Source organism: Bombina bombina, chromosome 4 (assembly GCF_027579735.1).
Source record: "Bombina bombina isolate aBomBom1 chromosome 4, aBomBom1.pri, whole genome shotgun sequence".
In the NCBI taxonomy this organism is placed as follows: domain Eukaryota; kingdom Metazoa; phylum Chordata; class Amphibia; order Anura; family Bombinatoridae; genus Bombina; species Bombina bombina.
This window is the reverse complement of record NC_069502.1, coordinates 762417477-762443643: the sequence shown is the minus strand read 5'-3', so window position 1 is coordinate 762443643 and position 26167 is coordinate 762417477. Positions and strand designations below refer to the sequence as shown.

At 39.4% G+C, this 26167-nt stretch overlaps 1 protein-coding gene across 1 annotated transcript in view; it reads left to right on the top strand.

Moving 5' to 3' along the window:
* B3GALNT2 (beta-1,3-N-acetylgalactosaminyltransferase 2) overlaps positions 1-26167 on the top strand; it is a 453609-nt gene that overhangs the window by 362620 nt on the left and 64822 nt on the right. The window lies entirely within an intron of this gene.

The following is a 26167-nucleotide window of genomic DNA, read 5'->3' as shown; positions in this document are numbered from 1 at the left end:
TTAAATATTCCATATTTGAATTGGTTAATTGCATACCACAGCAAAATCACTATAATGTAATGGTATTGCAGAAACAACTTAAACGAACATGAAACCCCAAATTTTCCTTTTATTATTCAGATGGAACATATAATTTTAAACAACTTTCCAATTTGCTTCTATTATCTAAGTTGATTAGTTCTTTTTGTATCCTTTGTTGAAAAACATCTGTTTAAGAATGTATGCTTTTGTCTGAATCATAAAAGAAAAAAAATAGGTTTCATGCCCCTTTAAGCTGATTCAGTTTGTTCCTGCATATCTTTCACATTATGGCATTTTTTGGTGTTTTATGATTTAAGCAATTACAATAGAGGAATATTTTTCTCAAGACTTAGTGGGATGCAATGTTGTATGTATGTTATTTTTTCAGCATGCCAAATCCACACTGATTCCTTCCTTTTTATTTCATGACAGCAACAAATGATAAAGTCCAACAAGTTTAATCATTTTTGCCTTACTTTAAAAATATTTTAAAGGGATAGAAAGGTCAAAATTGAAATCTGGATTTCAATTTCAAATAGAAGCATTTTTTCAATATACTTCCATGGGTGAAAATGTGTGTTGTAAAATAGAATACTATTTCTTTCATGTAATTAGCAAGAGTCCATGAGCTAGTGACGTATGGGATATACATTCCTACCAGGAGGGGCAAAGTTTCCCAAACCTCAAAATGCCTATAAATACACCCCTCACCACACCCACAAATCAGTTTTACAAACTTTGCCTCCTGTGGAGGTGGTGAAGTAAGTTTGTGCTAGATTCTACGTTGATATGCGCTCCGCAGCAGGTTGGAGCCCGGTTTTCCTCTCAGCGTGCAGTGAATGTCAGAGGGATGTGAGGAGAGTATTGCCTATTTGAATTCAATGATCTCCTTCTACGGGGTCTATTTCATAGGTTCTCTGTTATCGGTCATAGAGATTCATCTCTTACCTCCCTTTTCAGATCGACGATATTCTCTTATATATACCATTACCTCTACTGATTCTCGTTTCAGTACTGGTTTGGCTTTCTACTACATGTAGATGAGTGTCCTGGGGTAAGTAAGTCTTATTTTCTGTGACACTCTAAGCTATGGTTGGGCACTTTTATATAAAGTTCTAAATATTTGTGTTTAAACATTTATTTGCCTTGATTCAGGATGTTCAATATTCCTTATTTCAGACAGTCAGTTTCATTATTTGGGATAATGCATTTGAATAATCAATTTTTCTCTTACCTTAAAATTTGACTTTTTTCCCTGTGGGCTGTTAGGCTCGCGGGGGCTGAAAATGCTTCATTTTATTGCGTCATTTTTGGCGCTGACTTTTTTGGCGCAAAAAATTCTTTGTTATTTCCAGCGTCGTTCTTGTCACCGGAAGTTGCGTCATTTTTTTACGTTTTTGCGCCAAAGGTGTCGGCGTTACCAGATGTGGCTTCATTTTTTGGCGCTAAAAGCATTTAGGCGCCAAATAATGTGGGAGTCTTTTTTGGCCCTAAAAAAAAATAAGAGCGTCATTATTGTCTCCACATTATTTAAGTCTCATTGTTTATTTGCTTCTGGTTGCTAGAAGCTTGTTCACTGGCATTTTTCCCATTCCTGAAACTGTCATTTAAGGAATTTGATCAATTTTGATTTATATGTTGTTTTTTCTATTACATATTGCAAGATGTCTCAGATTGACCCTGAATCAGAAGATACTTCTGGAAAATCGCTGCCTGATGTTGGATCTACCAAAGTTAAGTGTATTTGCTGTAAACTTGTGGTATCTGTTCCTCCAGCTGTTGTTTGTAATGAATGTCATGACAAACTTGTTAATGCAGATAATATTTCTCCAACATTGGTGTGTCCGGTCCACGGCGTCATCCATAACTTGTGGGAATATTCTCTTCCCCAACAGGAAATGGCAAAGAGCACAGCAAAAGCTGTCCATATAGTCCCTCCTAGGCTCCGCCCACCCCAGTCATTCTCTTTGCCGTTGCACAGGCAACATCTCCACGGAGATGGTGAAGAGTATGTGGTGATTAGTTGTAGTTTTTTATTCTACTATCAAGAGTTTGTTATTTTAAAATAGTGCTGGTATGTACTATTTACTCTGAAACAGAAAAAGATGAAGAGTTCTGTTTGTGAGAGGAATATGATTTTAGCAGCAGTAACTAAAATCGTTTGCTGTTTCCACATAGGACTGTTGAGATGAAATAACTTCAGTTGGGGGAAACAGCAGACTTTTCTGCTTAAGGTATGACTAGCCATTTTTCTAACAAGACTGTGTAATGCTGGAAGGCTGTCATTCCCCTCATGGGGACCGGTAAGCCATATTCTTAATCAAACTGAATAAAGGGCTTAATGTGGGCTATAAAACTGGTAGATATTTTTATGGGCAAGATCGATTGCTTTATTTGGGCTTTTTATAAAGATTGATGTTGATATTCACACTTATAAAATTTGGGGAACGTTTTTTAACGTCAGGCACTGGTTTAGACACCTTTTCAGTCAGGAAGGGCCTTCCCTGTAGTAGGCTGAGCCTCATTTTCGCGCCATTACTGCGCAGTTTCTTTTGAGAGCAGGACATGCAGCTGCATGTGTGTGGGTCTGAAAATATTTGAAAAGGTTCCTAGAAGGCTTCATTTGGTATCGTATACCCCCTGGGTTTTGGTAAAGTCGCAGCAAAGGCTGTAGCTGGGACTGTAGAGGGGTTAAAACTTTAACCGGCTCCGGTTTCTTCATTTTAAGGGTTAAAGGTCTCAAATTTGGGGTGCAATGCTTTGAAAGCTTTAAGATACTTCATAGTTTTTCACATATTCAGTAATAAAGTGTGCACTGTTTAAAATTTAAAGAGACAGTAACAGTTTGGTTTAAAAACGGTTTTTGTACTTTATTGACAAGTTTAAGCCTGTTTAACATGTCTGTGCCTTCAGATAAGCTATGTTCTGTATGTATGGAAGCCAATGTGTCTCCCCCTTCAAAATTGTGTGATAATTGTGCCATAGCGTCCAAACAAAGTAAGGACAGTACTGCCACAGATAATAAAGTTACCCAAGATGATTCATCAGATGAAGGGAGTAGACATAGTTCTACATCATCTCCTTCTGTGTCTACACCAGTTTTGCCCACGCAGGAGGCCCCTAGTACTTCTAGCGCGCCAATGCTTATTACTATGCAACAATTGACAGCAGTAATGGATAACGCCATAGCAAATATTTTATCCAAAATGCCTGCATATCAGAGAAAGCGCGATTGCTCTGTTTTAAACACTGTAGAGCAGGAGGGCGCTGATGATAATTGCTCTGTCATACCCTCACACCAATCTGAAGGGGCCGTGAGGGAGGTTTTGTCAGATGGGGAAATTTCAGATTCAGGTAGAATTTCTCAACAGGCAGAACCTGATGTTGTGACATTTAAATTTAAATTAGAGCATCTCCGCGCACTGCTTAAGGAGGTGCTATCTACTCTGGATGATTGTGACAACCTGGTCATTCCAGAAAAATTGTGCAAGATGGACAAGTTCCTAGAGGTTCCGGTGCACCCCAACGCTTTTCCTATACCCAAGCGGGTGGCGGACATAGTGAATAAGGAGTGGGAGAAGCCCGACATACCTTTTGTTCCCCCTCCTATATTTAAGAAATTATTTCCTATGGTGGACCCCAGAAAGGACTTATGGCAGACAGTCCCTAAGGTCGAGGGGGCAGTTTCTACACTAGCCAAGCGCACTACTATTCCTATCGAGGATAATTGTGCTTTCAAAGATCCTATGGATAAAAAATTGGAGGGTTTGCTTAAAAAGATTTTTGTACAGCAAGGTTACCTCCTGCAACCTATTTCGTGCATTATTCCTGTCACTACAGCAGCGTGGTTCTGGTTCGAAGAACTAGAAAAGTCGCTCAGTAGAGAGACTCCGTATGAGGAGGTTATGGACAGGGTTCACGCACTTAAGTTAGCTAATTCCTTTATTTTAGATGCCGCTTTGCAGTTAGCTAGATTAGCGGCGAAAAATTCAGGGTTTGCAATTGTGGTGCGCAGAGCGCTCTGGCTAAAGTCTTGGTCAGCGGATGTATCTTCCAAGACAAAATTGCTTAATATCCCTTACAAGGGTAAAACTCTTTTTGGGCCAGAATTGAAAGAGATTATCTCAGACATCACTGGGGGTAAGGGCCACGCCCTCCCAGAAGATAGGCCTTTCAAGGCCAAGAATAAGTCTAATTTTCGTTCCTTTCGCAATTTCAGGAACGGACCGGCCTCCAACTCTGCAGCCTCTAGACAAGAGGGTAATGCTTCGCAAACCAAACCAGCTTGGAAACCGATGCAAGGCTGGAACAAGGGTAAGCAGGCCAAGAAACCTGCTGCTGCTAACAAGACAGCATGAAGGAGTAGCCCCCGATCCGGGACCGGATCTAGTAGGGGGCAGACTCTCTCTCTTCGCTCAGGCTTGGGCAAGAGATGTTCAGGATCCCTGGGCACTAGAAATAGTTTCTCAGGGTTATCTTCTGGAATTCAAGGAACTACCCCCAAGGGGAAGGTTCCACATGTCTCACTTATCCTCAAACTAAATAAAGAGACAGGCATTCTTACATTGTGTAGAAGACCTGTTAAAAATGGGAGTTATACACCCAGTTCCAACCGTGGAACAAGGAATGGGGTTTTACTCAAATCTGTTTGTGGTTCCCAAAAAAGAGGGAACTTTCAGACCAATTCTGGATTTAAAGTTCCTAAACAAATTTCTCAGAGTGCCATCGTTCAAAATGGAAACCTTTCGAACGATTTTACCTACAATCCAGGAGGGTCAATTTATGACTACCGTGGATCTAAAGGATGCGTATCTACATATTCCTATCCACAAAGATCATCATCAGTTCCTAAGGTTCGCCTTTCTGGACAAACATTACCAGTTTGTGGCTCTCCCATTCGGGCTAGCCACTGCTCCAAGGATTTTCACAAAGGTACTCGGGTCCCTTCTAGCGGTTCTAAGACCAAGGGGCATTGCAGTGGCACCTTACTTGGACGACATTCTGATACAAGCGTTGTCTCTTTCAAAGGCAAAGGCTCACACAGACATCGTTCTGGCCTTTCTCAGATCTCACGGATGGAAAGTGAACATAGAAAAAAGTTCCCTGTCCCCGTCGACAAGAGTTCCTTTCTTGGGGACAATAATAGATTCTTTAGAAATTAAGATTTTCCTGACAGATGTCAGAAAGTCGAAACTTCTAAACGCTTGTAAAGTTCTTCACTCTGTTCCACGACCTTCCATAGCTCAGTGCATGGAAGTAGTAGGGTTGATGGTTGCAGCAATGGACATAGTTCCTTTTGCGCGAATTCATCTAAGACCATTACAACTGTGCATGCTGAAACAGTGGAATGGGGACTATACAGACTTGTCTCCAGTGATTCAAGTAGATCAGAAGACCAGAGACTCACTCCGTTGGTGGCTAACCCAGGATCACCTGTCCGAGGGAATGAGCTTCCGCAGACCAGAGTGGGTCATCGTCACGACCGACGCCAGTCTAGTGGACTGGGGCGCGGTCTGGGACTCCCTGAAAGCTCAGGGGCTATGGTCTCGGGAAGAGTCTCTTCTCCCGATAAACATTCTGGAACTGAGAGCGATATTCAATACTCTCAGGGCTTGGCCTCAACTAGCAAAGGCCAGATTCATAAGATTCCAATCAGACAACATGACGACTGTTGCTTACATCAACCATCAGGGGGGAACAAGGAGTTCCCTGGCGATGAGAGAAGTGACCAAAATCATAAAATGGGCGGAGGATCACTCCTGCCACCTATCTGCGATCCACATCCCAGGAGTGGAAAACTGGGAGGCGGATTATCTGAGTCGTCAGACATTCCATCCGGGGGAGTGGGAACTCCATCCGGAGATCTTTGCCCAGTTGACTCAATTATGGGGCATTCCAGACATGGATCTGATGGCGTCTCGTCAGAACTTCAAGGTTCCTTGCTACGGGTCCAGATCCAGGGATCCCAAGGCGACTCTAGTGGATGCATTAGTAGCGCCTTGGACCTTCAACCTAGCTTATGTGTTTCCACCGTTTCCTCTCATTCCCAGGCTGGTAGCCAGGATCAAGCAGGAGAGGGCCTCTGTGATCTTGATAGCTCCTGCGTGGCCACGCAGGACTTGGTATGCAGTCCTGGTGAATATGTCATTGGCTCCACCATGGAAGCTACCTTTGAGACAGGATCTTCTAGTACAGGGTCCATTCGAACATCCAAATCTAGTTTCCCTCCAGCTAACGGCTTGGAAATTGAACGCTTGATTTTATCTAAGCGTGGGTTTTCGGATTCTGTAATAGATACTCTGGTACAAGCCAGAAAACCTGTAACTAGAAAAATTTACCATAAAATATGGAAAAGATATATCTGTTGGTGTGAATCCAAGGGATTCTCATGGAGTAAGATCAAAATTCCTAGGATCCTTTCCTTTCTCCAAGAAGGTTTGGATAAAGGATTATCAGCGAGTTCTCTAAAGGGACAGATTTCTGCTTTATCTGTCTTGTTACACAAACGACTGGCAGCTGTGCCTGATGTTCAAGCTTTTGTTCAGGCTTTGGTCAGGATCAAGCCTGTTTATAGACCTTTGACTCCTCCCTGGAGTCTGAATTAAGTTCTTTCAGTTCTTCAAGGGGTTCTGTTTGAACCTCTACATTCCATAGATATCAAGATGTTATCTTGGAAAGTTCTGTTTTTGGTTGCTATTTCTTCTGCTAGAAGAGTTATCTGCTTTGCAGTGTAATCCGCCCTATCTGGTGTTCCATTCAGATAAGGTTGTTTTGCGTACTAAACCTGGTTTCCTTCCAAAGGTTGTTTCCAACAAGAATATTAACCAGGAAATAGTTGTGCCTTCTTTGTGTCCGAATCCAGTTTCAAAGAAGGAACGTTTGTTACACAATTTAGATGTAGTTCGTGCTTTAAAGTTCTATTTAGAAGCAACAAAGGATTTCAGACAAACGTCTTCTCTGTTTGTCATTTATTCTGGCAAGAGGAGAGGTCAAAAAGCTACTGCTACCTCTCTTTCTTTTTGGCTGAAAAGCATCAACCGATTGGCTTACGAGACTGCCAGATGGCAGCCCCCTGAACGCATCACAGCTCACTCTACTAGGGCTGTGGCTTCCACATGGGCCTTCAAGAACGAGGCTTCTGTTGATCAGATATGTAAGGCAGCGACTTGGTCTTCCCTGCACACTTTGCCAAATTCTACAAATTTGATACTTTTGCTTCTTCAGAGGCTATTTTTGGGAGAAAGGTTTTGCAAGCCGTGGTGCCTTCTGTTTAGGTAACCTGATTGGCTCCCTCCCTTCATCCGTGTCCTAAAGCTTTGGTATTGGTTCCCACAAGTTATGGATGACGCCGTGGACCGGACACACCAATGTTGGAGAAAACAGAATTTATGCTTACCTGATAAATTACTTTCTCCAACGGTGTGTCCGGTCCACGGCCCGCCCTGGTTTTTTAATCAGGTTTGATGAATTTCTTTCTTTAACTACAGTCACCACGGCACCTTATGGTTTCTCCTGTTTTTTCTCCTGTCCGTCGGTCGAATGACTGGGGTGGGCGGAGCCTAGGAGGGACTTTATGGACAGCTTTTGCTGTGCTCTTTGCCATTTCCTGTTGGGGAAGAGAATATTCCCAGAAGTTATGGATGACGCCGTGGACCGGACACACCGTTGGAGAAAGTAATTTATCAGGTAAGCATAAATTCTGTTTTCCTTTAGTAATGTTACATTACCTGTTGCTGTTCCATCAACATCTAATACTCAGAGTGTTCCTGTTAACATAAGAGATTTTGCTTCTAAATCCATTAAGAAGGCTATGTCTGTTATTCCTCCTCCTAGTAAGCGTAAAAGGTCTTTTAAAACTTCTCATTTTTCAGATGAATTTTTAAATGAACATCATCATTCTGATTCTGATAATGTTTCCTCTGGTTCAGAGGATTCCGTTTCAGAGGTTGATGCTGATAAATCTTCATATTTATTCAAAATGGAATTTATTCGTTCTTTACTTAAAGAAGTCTTAATTGCATTAGAGATAGAGGACTCTGGTCCTCTTGATACTAAATCTAAACGTTTAAATAAGGTTTTTAAATCTCCTGTAGTTATTCCAGAAGTTTTTCCTGTCCCTGATGCTATTTCTGAAGTAATTTCCAGGGAATGGAATAATTTTGGGTAATTCATTCACTCCTTCTAAACGTTTTAAGCAATTATATCCTGTGCCATCTGACAGATTAGAGTTTTGGGACAAAATCCCTAAGGTTGATGGGGCTATCTCGACCCTTGCTAAACGTACTACTATTCCTACGGCAGATAGTACTTCCTTTAAGGATCCTTTAGATAGGAAAATTGAATCCTTACTAAGAAAAGCTTACTTATGTTCAGGTAATCTTCTTAGACCTGCTATATCTTTAGCGGATGTTGCTGCAGCTTCAACTTTTTGGTTGGAAGCTTTAGCGCAACAAGTAACAGATCATAATTCTCATAGCATTGTTAATCTTCTTCAACATGCTAATAATTTTATTTGTGATGCCATCTTTGATATCATTAGGGTTGATGTCAGGTATATGTCTCTAGCTATTTTAGCTAGAAGAGCTTTATGGCTTAAAACTTGGAATGCTGATATGTCTTCTAAGTCAACTTTGCTTTCCCTTTCTTTCCAGGGTAATAAATTATTTGGTTCACAGTTGGATTCTATTATTTCAACTGTTACTGGGGGGAAAGGAACTTTTTTACCACAGGATAAAAAATCTAAAGGTAAATTTAGGTCTACTAATCGTTTTCGTTCCTTTCGTCACAATAAGAAACAAAAGCCTGATCCTTCCCCTACAGGAGCAGTATCAGTTTGGAAACCATCTCCAGTCTGGAATAAATCCAAGCCTTTTAGAAAGCCAAAGCCAGCTCCCAAGTCAACATGAAGGTGCGGCCCTCATTCCAGCTCAGCTGGTAGGGGGCAGATTACGATTTTTCAAAGAAATTTGGATCAATTCGATTCACAATCTTTGGATTCAGAACATTGTTTCACAAGGGTACAGAATAGGCTTCAAGATAAGGCCTCATGCAAGAAGATTTTTTCTTTTCCGTGTCCCAGTAAATCCAGTGAAGGCTCAAGCATTTCTGAAATGTGTTTCAGATCTAGAGTTGGCTGGAGTAATTATGCCAGTTCCAGTTCTGGAACAGGGACGGGGGTTTTACCAAAGAAGGAGAATTCCTTCAGACCAGTTCTGGATTTAAAAATATTGAATCATTATGTAAGGATACCAACATTCAAAATGGTAACTATAAGGACTATTCTTCCTTTTGTTCAGCAAGGGCATTATATGTCCACAATAGATTTACAGGATGCATATCTGCATATTCCGATTCATCCAGATCACTATCAGTTTCTGAGATACTCTTTCCTAGACAAGCATTACCAGTTTGTGGCTCTGCCATTTGGCCTAGCAACAGCTCCAAGGATTTTTACAAAGGTTCTCGGTGCCCTTCTCTCTGTAATCAGAGAACAGGGTATTGTGGTATTTCCTTATTTGGACGATATCTTGGCACTTGCTCAGTCTTCACATTTAGCAGAATCTCATACGAATCGACTTGTATTGTTTCTTCGAGAACATGGTTGGAGGATCAATTTACCAAAAAGTTCATTGATTCCTCAGACAAGGGTAACCTTTTTAGGTTTCCAGATAGATTCAGTGTCCATGACTCTGTCTCTGACAGACAAGAGACGTCTAAAATTGGTTTCAGCTTGTCGAAACCTTCAGTCTCAATCATTCCCTTCGGTAGCCTTATGCATGGAAATTCTAGGTCTTATGACTGCTGCATCGGACGCGATCCCCTTTGCTCGTTTTCACATGCGACCTCTTCAGCTCTGTATGCTGAACCAGTGGTGCAGGGATTATACAAAGATATCTCAATTAATATCTTTAAAACCGATTGTACGACACTCTCTGACGTGGTGGACAGACCACCATCATTTAGTTCAGGGGGCTTCTTTTGTTCTTCCGACCTGGACTGTGATTTCAACAAATGCAAGTCTGACAGGTTGGGGAGCTGTTTTGGGGGTCTCTGATAGCACAAGGGGTTTGGGATTCTCAGGAGGTGAGATTACCAATCAACATTTTGGAACTCCGTGCAATTTTCAGAGCTCTTCAGTCATGGCCTCTTCTAAAGAGAGAGTCGTTCATTTGTTTTCAGACGGACAATGTCACAACCGTGGCATATGTCAATCATCAAGGAGGGACTCACAGTCCTCTGGCTATGAAAGAAGTATCTCGAATACTGGTATGGGCGGAATCCAGCTCCTGTCTAATTTCTGCGGTTCATATCCCAGGTATAGACAATTGGGAAGCGGATTATCTCAGTCGCCAAACGTTACATCCGGGCGAATGGTCTCTTCACCCAGAGGTATTTCTTCAGATTGTTCAAATGTGGGGACTTCCAGAAATAGATCTGATGGCTTCTCATCTAAACAAGAAGCTTCCCAGGTATCTGTCCAGATCCAGGGTTCCTCAAGCGGAGGCAGTGGATGCATTGTCACTTCCTTGGAAGTATCATCCTGCCTATATCTTTCCGCCTCTAGTTCTTCTTCCAAGAGAGATTTCCAAGATTCTAAAGGAGTGCTTGTTTGTTCTGCTGGTGGCTCCAGCATGGCCTCACAGGTTTTGGTATGCGGATCTTGTCCGGATGGCCACTTGCCAACCGTGGACTCTTCCGTTAAGACCAGACCTTCTATCGCAAGGTCCTTTTTTCCATCAGGATCTCAAATCCTTAAATTTGAAGGTATGGAGATTGAACGCTTGATTCTCAGTCATAGAGGTTTCTCTGACTCTGTGATTAATACTATGTTACAGGCTCGTAAAACTGTATCTAGGAAGATATATTATCGAGTCTGGAAGATTTACATTTCTTGGTGTTTTTCTCATAATTTTTCTTGGCATTCTTTTAGAATTCCTAGAATTTTACAGTTTCTTCAGGATGGTTTGGATAAAGGTTTGTCTGCAAGTTCCTTGAAAGGACAAATCTCTGCTCTTTCTGTTCTTTTTCACAGAAAGATTGCTAGTCTTCCTGATATTCATTGTTTTGTACAAGCTTTGGCTCGTATAAAACCTGTTAAGTCAATTTCTCCTCCTTGGAGTTTGAATTTGGTTCTGGGGGCTCTTCAAGCTCCTCCATTTGAACCCATGCATTCGCTGGAAATTAAATTACTTTCTTGGAAAGTTTTGTTTCTTTTGGCCATCTCTTCTGCTAGAAGAGTTTCTGAATTATCTGCTCTTTCTTGTGAGTCTCCTTTTCTGATTTTTCATCAGGATAAGGCGGTGTTGCGAACTTCTTTTAAATTTTTACCTAAGGTTGTGAATTCTAACATTGGTAGAGAAATTGTGGTTCCTTCATTGTGTCCTAATCCTAAGAATTCTAAGGAAAAGTCGTTGCATTCTTTGGATGTAGTTAGAGCTTTGAAATATTATGTTGAAGCTACTAAGGATTTCCGAAAGACTTCTAGTCTATTTGTTATCTTTTCCGGTTCTAGGAAAGGTCAGAAGGCTTCTGCCATTTCTTTGGCATCTTGGTTAAAATCTTTGATTCATCATGCTTATGTCGAGTCGGGTAAAACTCCGCCTCAAAGGATTACAGCTCATTCTACTAGGTCAGTTTCTACTTCCTGGGCGTTTAGGAATGAAGCTTCAATTGATCAGATTTGCAAAGCAGCCACTTGGTCTTCTTTGCATACTTTTGCTAAATTCTACCATTTTGATGTGTTTTCTTCTTCTGAAGCAGTTTTTGGTAGAAAAGTACTTCAGGCAACTGTTTCAGTTTGATTCTTCTGCTTATAATTTCAGTTTTTTTCATTATAAGATTTAAACTTTGTTTTGGGTGTGGATTTTTTTCAGCGGAATTGGCTGTCTTTATTTTATCCCTCCCTCTCTAGTGACTCTTGCGTGGAAGATCCACATCTTGGGTAGTCATTATCCCATACGTCACTAGCTCATGGACTCTTGCTAATTACATGAAAGAAAACATAATTTATGTAAGAACTTACCTGATAAATTAATTTCTTTCATATTAGAGTCCATGAGGCCCACCTTTTTTTGTGGTGGTTATGATTTTTTTGTATAAAGCACAGTTATTCCAATTCCTTATTTTTTATGCTTTCACACTTTTTTCTTATCACCCCACTTCTTGGCTATACGTTAAACTGATTTGTGGGTGTGGTGAGGGGTGTATTCATAGGCATTTTGAGGTTTGGGAAACTTTGCCCCTCCTGGTAGGAATGTATATCCCATACGTCACTAGCTCATGGACTCTTGCTAATATGAAAGAAATGAATTTATCAGGTAAGTTCTTACATAAATTATGTTTTTTCAGTAGCATATGCACATACGCTGTGAGGGCACATGCACCGATATTTAAAGAACCAGTCAACACAGTAGATTTGCATAATCAACAAATGCAAGATAACAAGGCAATACAATAGCACTTAGTCTGAACTTCAAATAAGTAGTAGTTTTTTTTTCTGACAGTTTTAAAAATGTCTATTTCCACTCCCCCTGTACCATGTGACAGCCATCAGCCAATCACAAATGCATACACGTACCATGTGACATCTATCAGCCAATGACAAATGCATATACGCTTATTCTATAAATTCCTGCACATGCTTAGTATGAGCTGGTGACTCAAAAAGTTTAAATATAAAAAGACTGTGTACTTTTTTTTATGGACTTAATTTGTATTGTACAAGCCACTGCTGACTCTCTGGAAAGGTGTAGTGTCTATATACTGACTCATGGGTCCTCACAGCGTATGTGCGAATGGCACTGAATAACTTTTACTAGAAGCATTTTTGCTAATGGAAGTATATTGCAAAAAAAATGCTTGTTTTTAAACTCATTCGGCTAGATTACGAGTCTTGCGTTATGAGCAAAAAAGCAGCGTTAAGCCTCATATCGCTGCTTTTTTACTACCGCTGCTATTACGAGTCTTGCAGGTACAGCTGTCCCGCACACTATTTTTGCCTTACCGCAAATCAAGTTAAGCAATTTGCGTATAGTCTATTTTCAATGGGACTTCCATAGCGCCAGTATTACAAGCTTTTTTTTTTTAGGCCAAAAAGTGAGCGGTACAGCCTATCCCGCAAGATTCCTAACGCATTCTAAAGTCAGTAGTTTAGAGTTTTACACTACAAAGCTGTAGCATAAAACTCATAACTAAAGTGTTAAAAAGTACACTAACACCCATAAACTACCTATTAACCCCTAAATCAGGGCCCTCCCGCATTGCAAACACTAAAATAAAATTATTAACTCCTAATCTGCCGCTCCGGGCATCGCCGCCACTATAATAAACATATTAACCCCTAAACCGCCGCACTCCCGCCTTGCAAACATTAGTTAAATATTATTAACCCCAATCTGCTGTCCCTAACATCGCCGCCCCCTACCTACATTTATTAACCCCTAATCTGCTGCCCCAACACTATATTTATTAACCCCTAAACCTAAGTCTAACCCCAACACCCCCTAACTTAAATATAATTAAAATAAAACTAAATAAAACCTACAATTAATAACTAAATAATTCCTATTTAAAACTAAATACTTACCTGTAAAATAAAACCTAAGCTAGCTACAATATAACTAATATATTGTATCTATCTTAAGTTTTATTTTTATTTCACAGGCAAGCTTGCATTTATTTTAACTAGGTAGAATAGTTACTAAATAGTTATTAACTATTTACTAACTACCTAGCCAAAATAAGTACAAATTTACCTGTAAAATAAAACCTAACCTGTCTTACACTAACACCTAACCTTAAACTACAATTAAATAAATTATCTAAATTAAATACAATTAAATAAATTAAATAGAATTACTTAAATTACAAAAAACAAACACTAAATTACAAAAAATAAAAACAAATTACAATCGGAATTAAGGTTGAAAGAATCCTATTGGCTGATGCAATCAGCCAATAGGATTGAACTTCAATCCTATTGGCTGATCCAATAGGATTGAACTTCAACCCTATTGGCTGATCCAATAGGATTGAACTTCAACCCTATTGGCTGATCCAATAGGATTGAACTTCAACCCTATTGGCTGATCCAATAGGATTGAACTTCAACCCTATTGGCTGATCCAATCGGATTGAACTTCAACCCTATTGGCTGATCCAATCGGATTGAACTTCAATCCTATTGGCTGATCCAATCGGATTGAACTTCAATCCTATTGGCTGATCCAATCCAATCCTATTGGCTGATCCAATCGGATTGAACTTCAATCCTATTGGCTGATCCAATCAGCAGAATTCTATCAGCCAATCAGAATCTAAGGGACGCCATCTTGGATGATGTAATTTAAAGGAACCTTCATTTGTCGGTAGTCGTTGGAAAGAAGAGGATGCTCCACTTCGGATGTCTTGAAGATGGAGCCGCTCCGCGCCGGATGGATGAAGATAGAAGATGCCGTCTGGATGAAGACTTCTGCCTGTCTGGAGGACCACTTCTCCCGGCTTCGTTGAGGACTTCTCCCGGCTTCATTGAGGATGGATGTCGGATCTTCAAAACTGTAAGTGGATCTTCAGGGGTTAGTGTTAGGTTTTTTTAAGGGTTTATTGGGTGGGTTTTATTTTTAGGTTAGGGCTTTGGGCTGTAATAGAGCTAAATGCCCTTTTAAGGGCAATGCCCATCCAAATGCCCTTTTCAGGGCAATGGGGAGCTTAGGTTTTTTTAGTTAGGGTTTTATTTGGGGGGTTTGGTTGTGTGGTTTTAATGTTTGGGGGGTTGTTTGTATTTTTTTTAACAGGTTAAAGAGCTGATTTCTTTGGGGCAATGCCCCGCAAAAGACCCTTTTAAGGGCTATTGGTAGTTTAGTTTAGGCTAGATTTTTTATTTTATTTGGGGGGGGGGGGCTTTTTTTTATTTTGATAGGGCTATTAGATTAGGTGTAATTAGTTTAAATATCTTGTAACTTGTTTTTTATTTTGTGTAATTTAGTGTTGTTTTTTTGTAATTTAGGTAATTGTATTTAATTTATTTAAAGGGACAGTCTACACCAGAATTGTTATTGTTTTAAAAGATAGATAATCCCTTTATTACCCATTCCCTAGTTTTGCATAACCAACACAGTAATATTAATATACTTTTAACCTCTGTGATTATCTTGTATCTAAGCCTCTGCAGACTGCCCCTTTATTTCAGTTCTTTGACAGACTTGCAGTTTAGCCAGTCAGTGATGGCTCCCAAGTAACTTCACGTGCACAAGCACAGTGTTATCTATATGAAAAACATGAACTAACACCCTCTAGTGGTGAAAAACCTGTTAAAATGCATTCTTAAGAGGCGGCCTTCAAGGTCTAAGAAATTAGCATATGAACCTCCTAGGTTAAGCTTTCAACTAAGAATACCAAGAGAACAAAGAAAAATTGGTGATAAAAGTAAATTGGAAAATTGTTTAAAATTACATGCTCTATCTAAATCATAAAAGTTTTTTTTTGGCCTTAATTGTATTTAATTTAGGTAATTTATTTAATTATAGTGTAAGGTTCGGTGTTAGTGTAACTTAGGTTAGGTTTTATTTTACAGGTAAATTTGTATTTATTTTAGCTAGGTAGTTAGTAAATAGTTAATAACTATTTAGTAACTATTCTACCTAGTTAAAATAAATACAAACTTGCCTGTAAAATAAAAATAAACCCTAAGCTAGATACAATGTAACTATTAGTTATATTGTAGTTAGCTTAGGGTTTATTTTATAGGTAAGTATTTATTTTTAAATAGGAACTATTTAGTTATTAATAGTAGGTTTGATTTAGATTTAATTATATATGTTAGGGGGTGTTAGGGTTAGGGTTAGACTTAGGTTTAGGGGTTAATAAATTTAGTATAGTGGCGGTGACGTTGGGAGTGGCAGATTAGGGGTTAATAAATGTAGGTAGGTGGTGGCGATTTTAGGGACGGCAGATTAGGGGTTAATACTATTTAACTAGTATTTGCAATGCGGGAGTGCGGCGGTTTAGGGGTTAATATGTTTATTATAGTGTCGGTGATGTCCGGAGCGGCAGATTAGGGGTTAATTACGTATAATGTAGGTGGTGGCGATGTCAGGGGCAGCAGATTAGGGGTTAATAAATGTAAGATTAGGGGTGTTTAGACTCTGGGTTCATGTTAGGGTGTTAAGTGTAAACATAAATTTTTTTTCCCCATAGGAATCAATGGGGCTGCGTTACGGAGCTTTACGTTGCTTTTTGGCAGGTGTTAGTCCTTTTCTCAGCCGGCTCTCCCCATTGATGTCTATGGGGAAATCATGCATGAGCACGTACAACCAGCTCACTGCTGACTTAAGCAGCTCTGGTATTGGAGCACAATTTTGCTCTACGCTCACTTCTTGCCTTTTAACGCCGGGTTTATAAAAACCTGTAATACCAGCGCTGTAGGTAAGTGAGCGGTGACAATAACAAGTTAGTACCGCACCCCTCATAACGCAAAACTCGTAATCTGGCCGATTTGTTTTTAATAAATTGGCAATTACTTGACAATCTGCTTTTTTTTCTCTCTTATATTTTTTACTGGCATAATTTTCATTGTTAAGATGTACTAGACATTAGCGCTTTTTTTTTTTTATTTTAATTTTTGAGGCTTCTATTGTCAAGATATATGACTATTATTAAGCAGATAAATAAATGGATTTAAGCAACATAGATCATTTAATAGCTAGAATGCAATGTATACCTAATAAAAAAGTTCTGCTTTTTTCTATTTAAAAGCGCTACAATCACTTCTGTCTGTGGCTCTTTTAACTACCATCTAGTGTGTTCTACGCATGCTTTAAAAATTCATGCTTCTAAATTCTATACATTTATTACATCCACATTTATGTCTATTTAAGCAACAATAAGGGCAAGATTTATGACAGGGTGAATGCCCCAATCGATTGCAGGCTCGCTCATTTGAGCCTGCGACTGATATTTATTAAAGGGACACTCAATCAAAATTAAACTTTCATTATTCAGATAGAGCATTCAATTTTAAAAAACTTTCCAATTTACTTCCATTAACTAAACGTGCAGTCTTTTTATATTTAAACTTTTTGAGCCACCAGCTCCTACTGAGCATGTGCAAGAATAAGTGTGTATGCATTTGTGAATGGCTGATGGCTGTCACATGGTATGTGTATGCATTTGTGATTGGCTGATGTCTGTCACATGGTACAGGGGGAGTGGAAAAGGCATAACTTTTAAAATTGTCAGAAAAAAAAATCTACTATTCATTTGAAGTTCAGATTAAGTGCTATTAAATTGTCATGTTAGAGGGGGAACTTCCGGGCAGCGGCCATGATCGGTCGCAAGACTGCCTTCTGCTTCAAGTCCTAATATAAACCTGCTTACAATCCATCTTTAAATTGCCCATCGAGTAAGCCTTGATGTCTAACTTTGCACAGCAGACAAAGCCCTTCTAAAGGATATCGCTATCTTTGGACTTGAAGTCAGTTTCAGCCTTCCGGAGCTTTGTATAGGTTGCGGCCTACTATTTCACCCCCCGGCAGGGCATAACCAGGCCTCTGTCGTTACGGAGCAGTGAACAACCGCAAAACACTGTAAGAACTTTCAATGCCACAGGGAACCACTTATTCAGTGTGACAGCTACATACTGTGTCAAAGATTCGACATGACCGCAGCAATCATGGTGGAACTCACGGAGCTCCTGGACCTGCATACAGCGGCCCTCATGGCATCTATAACGGAATCCTTTGACTCGCTCTGTATGACTGCACGACAGGCGAGTAACAGAACCATACTCAATATGGAGCCCCTTGTGAGGGAAAATGACACCCGGTCCCAGATCCTAAGGAGGATCGCAAGTCCCAACAGCCAGCCAGGGGGTAATGGGGCTGTAAAAGCAGAAATGTTACAGTCACATTCAGAAACTGCCACATTGACTCCGCTAAATACTCAGGGGGAGGTTGCTCTACCCGACTACAGAGATGGTTCGATGGACTACCCACAGAGTGAGACACTTGTTGCCGGGATAAACGGAGCTCCCAATGACAGCCATACTCACCGCGCTCTACCTCTGGGACCCGCAGTTCTGCTGCCCACAGGATCGCGGTGCAACACTACAGAGAGCTTGGCGGTCCCTGGAATATCCGATAGTGCTCCCATAGCCGAAATGCCTGCCAAGTCAGCCCAACATAGTTTTACAAGAGACAATCTCGGACCTGGGGTCGGGGGAACTGGCGGTTCCACAGCCCGCACTGCAACCCAAAGTATAAAAGAACCACGGGCCGTCCTTGTAAAGATGAGCATCTACCGCAATTTGCTACCAGGCTGGGGAGTGACAGACAGTAAGCGGGGAACCATTTGTGTTAATGAACTTGGCTCTTGCTGGCCCTTTGGTACCGAGGGATCACATGCACGGTCCACAATACACCTGCCTCCTTCGGCATTGAACGGGACTGGAGACTTGGCTGACAGACTCGGAGTGGGATAAATGTGATCGATGATCCGAGACTACAGCCTTATGGCCTGGGCAGAAGCTACGTTTGCCAGTATTAAAAACTATCACCTTTATATTGTTATATGGTATACCACTTGTTCCATTATCTGTTTTAGGGTTTCTGTTCCTGCATTGCGTCTGATGGGGATAGACTAAGTTTTTTCTCTGTGTGATTTCAGGGGGCACCGGGGATAAGATTATCTAGGTACTAAGGTTAATCTCCTGGTAGTAATATATTAGGGATTGTGCTCCTATACATTTATATTATACTTGCCTTAAAAGGTTAATCTCATAGGGGCCCCTACGTAATCGGGGGGCCTTGATCTATCTGCCGCTGGGACAGAGGGAGTCATTACTCTCCTAATAGCTAGCAATCATTAACATAGAGTAGCAAATATGTGGCAAGACACTAACACTGGATTTTTCTATAATACACATATATGAGTAACACCGCATATTGTTCCCTGATCAATTGAGCCCTTGCCTGTGATGTGTGATATGAGAACTATTTGTATAAAATAGGGCCACTGACCTATCTGTGATGAGCTGTTCCCCGTATACTAACCATTGCCATTCATATGAAATACCTGAAGTTATCTTAGTCTAATGGAACATTGCTCCTGCTATTGAGACCCTATATTCTAATTCTAAATTTATATGTATATGTCTCTGCCTTCCTGTATGATTATTGTGGTACTACAGCTTTGATAGCCTGAAGATGCATGGTTTCCTTTCCTTTTTGATGATTATGTGTCTGTGCTCCTTCTGGGCCTCAGTCTAGGTGAAGTTGGTTACTCTCTGTAACCTATTTATCATTAATGTACATATGCCCCCAGGCCCCACCCATACAAGCGGCTTAATAACTACCACTATCAGTTTCAGCATCCCGTAGTACATGATATTGACTGTATGCCATGATAACCCAGGCCAAATAGCGAACCATTTTAATATTTTTCTCATCTCTAAAATACCCCATTACATCATAACTTTATTCCAGGGGGTCCAAGAGAGGCCTCTGTATGCCTTTGGGGCAAGCACTCCACCCCTTTTGCATACGACTCTTTAAATGTTCATTATAAGGCATAAATTAAGATGTATTTATATTTATTGGTCAAGTTATACTCATATATTTCTGTTGTTTTTTTGTTGATATTCGCATTTATTGTTCTATGCTCTACCTAGAGTGGCCAAAGATTAGCTTGTATCCATTCCTGTATTTATGTAGCCCAAAAGTGGCTATAAATTCACCAAACTTACCTCCATTAAGTACTCTCCTATTTCAAGGTCCAAGAGTGGCCTACCCTTTTCAGAGGAGGTTTCATAATCATAAAAATGAGATTACAGCAAAAAAAAAAAAAAAAACAGCTTCCATTGACTGTAACGTTTTGGAAAATAAAGCTGCTGATGTATCAATCAACCTTTCAAATTTAAAAAAAAATAAAATAAATTGTCATGTTAGCTTGCATTTGCTGATTATGCAAATCTACTGTGTTGACTGGTCCTTTAAGCATCGATTTAAACGGCTGCTTCATAAACCCTTTCCGCCAAAATGGAGTTGGCGGATGAAAATCACCCCAGATTTATTTGACTAGGGTAATTGAGAAGCCCCACTCTCACGCAATTGGTGTTTTTCTCTAGTACTCTTGTGGTTTAATATTCAGGTACTAGTTTAGTATATGCTGGTTTAGAATAATCTTCAGGACACTGTCCTCACTTTAATAACGGCATCAGTTGTTTGTTTGTTTTTTACAGATGAATAAATATTGTGACTCATGTCCGTACAACTAGATTACTATCTCACATTTACAATCATCCTCTCACCTTTGTCAAGGTCTGTGTGTGTCTGTTGTAGTCCTGACATTCAAGCTCTCCAGTATACCATATAATACACCTCCATCCAGTTGTCTAGGAGCCTTACTTGCTTGAGTTTCTTCTCTTCTGGTTATTGTCCAGGACAGAATATACCTTGCAGGAGCGGACAAGTTTTTTGTTGGCTTGTTGCAATATGAATAATCATTGGTTTCTGACTGATAAGAACTTTAGCCCTGGTGTCTCAAATTGTCTTTTCTATATTTTTGGTTCCCATGGTGTAATAGGATAGGGTTCTTCCTCCTTGCTCCAAGCATGAACTTGTGTGTGTGTGTTGGGGGGGGGGGTAATTTTTAACCCCACAAGTGCCTTCGTGAGAACTGTTTTTTTCTTATTTTACATGCGGGGGATACAGTTAATAGCAATGCTAAAAGACCTCCATACAGGCAAATTTTCGCATTGTTGGATTATATGCTGTACTTGTGCTCTTCTGCAAGTCTTAATATATTTTACTTGTTAAAGTGCAAGCAACATGTCTCCTGAAAAACAGCAAAAAACAGAAAAGTCTGTTAAAGGCTCACAACCTACTACTCCTTCAGGTTCATATGGTCTTAGGGGCAAATATTATAAACAATTCTCACACATATTGGCCCAGCAAATGTTAAATCTTTTTCAAGAAGTAGACAAGGGTCCGCCCTTCCCTAATTCCACGCTAGAGGCTCATATATCCGTTCTACCTAAGCGGGGACTGATGCCAAATACGCCCTCCAACTTTCGATCCATTGCTCTCTTAAATAGTGATATAAAATGATATTCAAATATATTAGACAACAGACTAAAACGCTTGTTACCCAATGTAAGTGGGATTCCTACCATGGAGAGAGGCTGCGGATAACACTATAAAAATTCAGCATCTACTTGAAAAAGCTAAAGCAAAAAAACTGCCAACCTTATTATTATCCACAGACGTCGAAAAGGCATTTGATCGCCTTGATTGGCCCTTTTTAAAAACAACTCTTAAAAAACATGGGATTCCCGGACCTGTTCATTCAAAGAATATTTGTCCTTTATGCCTCATCTCCTGCGAAGGTTAAAGTAAATAGCACATTCTTTCTAATTCCTTTCATATCGGCAACTGAACCAGGCGGGGATGCACTTTATCACCCCTATTGTTTATTTTGTCTCTTGAGGCCCTTGCTAATAAACTTGGGATAAACCTACACATAAAGTGGATATCATTAGAGAAAAATGTGTACAAATCCACTTTATTAGCAGATGACTTATTATCATTGTCTTTCTCCTTGGTATGCACAGATTTCTCAAAATTTGGGGAACTGGCAAATTTCTTAACATGAGTAAATCAGAAGCTCTCCCAGTCAATTTACCTTCAGCAAACCTTTTTCAATTGAAAACACAAAACCGCCTTTAAATTTCAGACTACACACCTAAAATATTTGGGAATTTGGTTGTTTTCAGGTGCAATCAATATTTTTTAAGCAAATTATAATTATTATTATTCTCTATTTATAAAGCGCCAACAGATTCCGCAGCGCTGTAAATAATGACAACCTTATTCTTGACCTTTAATGTTTAATATTTTCTTGGCTGTCAAAATGGATCTCCTGGTTAGGTAGGATGCACGCTCTAAAAATGCCAGTCCTTCCAAAAAATTTTATATAGCTTCCAGATTTTGCCTTTGAACGCTGATGAATTAGGTGTCCTAAATATCCACCTATATAGATATGAGGCGTTTCTGCATCGTATTCTAGACTGGTGTCATCATGATCCCGTTATATAAAAATTGATAGATTTGGAAGACACTGACTAAATCTCCTCAATTAGGCAGTACTTGCTGGTTATCCTTAATAGAGTATGTTGGACACAGGATGAGACTTCTAATAGTTGAGTAAACATTTTGAGTGTGGTCTAAAATAAAAGGGTATAATGAGCGTGGTAGATACATAAGGGTATTATGTATCTACCACTTACTTCAGTACTTTCCAATCCATCATACACCACTGGGGGAAATTATATAACCACAACCCACACAGATATACTCTGTCTAATCGAAATAACTATGTTATTGACCCCTCACAACATAAAACCTAAAGAGAATATAGAAGATCTAGGAGAGGGCTACTTTTGCCCCTTGGTTACATTATCATTATGTAAAAAACAATATTAAAACTACACGGCGCTAAAGAAACCATCAAGCTCTTAGTAAATAGGTATCCTAGCTGACCTAAGGTGTATGAACGGGAAATCTCAAAAGGAGACTAAGAGCGCCTATAGGCTATTGAACATATAATCCTAAAAATATCATAATAAGCATACATTTAAAGCAATTATTAGACAATTATTATAGGCGCTCTTAGTCTCATTTTGAGATTTCATTATCATTAAAGGGACATGAAACCCAAAATTTTTCTTTCATGATTCAGATAGAGAATACAATTTCAAACAACTTTCCAATTTACTTCTATTATTTAATTTGCTTCCTTCACTTATTATCCTTTGATGAAAGGCTTATCTAGGTAAGTTCATGTGCAGCAGAGAACCTAGGTCTTAGCTGTTGATTGGTGGCTGCATATATAAACCGATTGTCATTGGCTCACCCATGTGTTCAGTTAGAAACCAGTAGTGCATTGCTGCTCCTTCAACAAATGATACCAAGAGAATAAAACAGATTAGATAATAGAAGTAAATTACACAAAACTTTCATGTGTTTAGTTCAAAGAGACCTCACCCTGTATTGTATATTTGTGTCAAGAGTATATGACTAATCCATAGTCAGCTGTCTCTGGAAATTAAAAAGAAGTAAAATTGTCGGCTTGCACTTGTAATGTATGCCTGGAGACTTTTCTTAGACACTATCGAGAGTAATCCAAATGCTCACACATTGAGCCAGATGTTACGTATCTATGGACATAATACCCAGGCTTGCGATAAATCTTTAACACACCTCCGATAGTCCTCTGGTGTCTTTCCGCTTCCTGCAGGCAATCTATTGATCTCACAGGCTTAACACTCCCGCACCCCTTGATGTCAGTTCACAGCCACATACCACGGTGGCCATGCATACAAAGGGGAGGTCTCCTGGGTCCTGTAAGGAAGCTTCTGCCCCTGCTCACTCCTAAATTCCAAATGGTAACAGAGAGAGGCGGGGAGCACCGGACATGAGTTAAAACTTAACTTTTATTGCTTAATAGCCATAACAGTCACAATCATAAAAACATATGCTATCTGAGGAACACAAGGTTGGATAGACAAGTCAATTAATTGACGCGTTTCTTCCTTACCCGTAATCTTAGCCTTAATTCACCTGTCTAGGTACTATCTTTAAAAACCTATAAGGGCAACGTTATTTGTTAAGCACAACATTACGTTATCCAATCAGCTTGTTACAACTATGACGTATGTTAGTAGGTGTCCCTATTTACAATTCAGATGCAGCTGTCAGATGAAAAAAAAAAACTATTTACAAGTGGCAAAAAATAGCAATAATTCATCTGACAATTAATCATATATAGTTGCAAATCATCATAATGTATGTTATGTATCATATAATACTTGAATAAATACATAAAGTAAGTCTGAGGTAGTAACTGCAACAGCAGCTCAAAAAGTCCAAACACAACTTAACTTATTAGTACAGTGAGCTAAATAAATAAGGAAATGAGTAAAGAAAGTGGAAAGGAAAAAAGGGAGTAAGGAAAAAGATTTGGAAGGCAATGTTAATGCAACTTTGCTATCCTATAAATATGTCATATATTGTCATATAAATAATGTCAGTACCTGTGATTTATAACGTCACACTCTGAATTTAAACCTGAAGGGACCCTTGGTCACGTTTAGCTAATTCCCTATCCAAATCCCCTCCTCTCCTCTGCATTTTGAGCAATTCTATTATAGTCCACTTCAATGTGTTAGCACTTTTGTGATGTTTATTCTTAAAATGTTGAATTAAGGGAGGGAAGAGGGAGCCTACCTTTATATTGGGTAAATGCTCATGTATAGGTGTGCGGACTTCCCTCGTAGTGAGCCCTACGTACTGAACCTGGCAATCTGTGCAAGTAAGAAGGTAAATTGCATATACTGATCTACAATTGGCATAGAACTTTGAATTAAAAAGTTCCCCAGTTGCAGTACTTTCAGTAGTGTTCCCTACTGAAATATAGTTACACAGCTTGCAAGAAGTGTTGCTACTTCTATATACTCCTTTAAAATATAGCTCATTTTCTGCTTGCGTATCTGCAAACCTCTTTCACTATGTCAGCCAGGCCATCTTTTGCTAATAGGGCTGAAAAATGTTTCCTGATATGTCAAAACTTTGGTGATACTGATTGCTAAATTGGGTTACAAAGGTTACTCCTCTAAAAGTTTTCTTTTCCTTCCTCCTGTTTCCTTGGAGTAGCTTGTTTTTTCTCTGGAGTATCTCTCACCAGTTTTTTTAGTATGTCCTCTGTCCAGACACCTCTGTGATATGTTGCCTTTTGCCCATAGCTGTCAACCCTCATGCTTTTTCTTTTGATCCTGATACACTGCCCTCTGGCAACTGACCTAAAAACACTTTTGGGACAAATCTATGGGCATAGGAGAGTATTCACTAATATAGGATTCCTGTACAGTTCTATATCAACCTCTTCTATGTTAAATGAACAAAAGGACTATATATCTGCAATAATAGTTGTTCTTGAGCAGGTGTTCACATTCATAGATGTAGGACAGCTCCCACCAACCCATGAATATGAATAGGCTTGCATAGGAGGGAGCAAATATAGCCCCCATAGCTGTCCCGCATCCCTTAATACAAAAATCCTCACTGTAACTCGTAATCCTTTTCAAGAAAAAGAGTATGGCTTCAAGACCCTTTGGAGTGTGGTATGGAATAGTAGAGGGCTTTTACATCCACCGTCAGCCAGTGGTATGCGATCTCCCACTTAAATTGATTTAATTCAATAACTGAGGTAGTGTCTTTAAAAAAACTAGACAGTTTAATCCATAATAGGCTTAAGGAATGCATCTAACCACTATGATAAATGTTCCAAAAGAGATCCTATCCCACTGATGATGTGCTGGCCCATCACATTGTCCAAGGATTCATGAAACTTGGGCAAGTGGTTAAAGATCTGAGTAACTGGTTTCTTAACATACAGGAAATCATGTGTGGCTTTATCTAAAAAAAAAAAAAAAAACTTTCCTCCAACCCATCTAAAAGCTGTTTCAATTTTCTCTGAAAACAAGAAGTATTTGGTATTTAAACAACATTGTCCATTATTGCAGATATATAGACCTTTTGTTGGTTTGTCAAGGTAATGAATTTGAAGTGGAGTCATTTGTCAATTTAGTGAATGACAATACAGTGGGTTTCCAATGTTACCTATGATTTTGATTTGTCTTCTTTCAATTACTTAGATGTGACTATAATAGGAACTAACATAGGAGAGGTTGAAATAGCACAAGGCTTGACAGCTATGGGCAACAGACCTATCGCAGAGGTTTTTCGACAGAGATTGTCCTAAAAAAATGGTGAGAGATACTCTATCATTGGAACACACCCTAGAGAGAAATGTTCTACTCTGAGGAAACAAGAGGAAAAAATTTATTTACATAGATTATTCCTCAATTTTTTTTAAATTAATATATATATATATATATATATATATATTAATTTAAAAAAAAATCATATATAAATAAAAATTAAAATCTGTTTGTTTAAAAAAAAGTTTAAACAATAAATAAAAGAATCATCCACCCTAGTATTTTGCTTTTCCCCTCATGTATCATGTATTCTGCAAACACCATTGGATTAAGTATTGTATCTGCGAGTTAGGGGACCTGCTAATGTCCAAATAT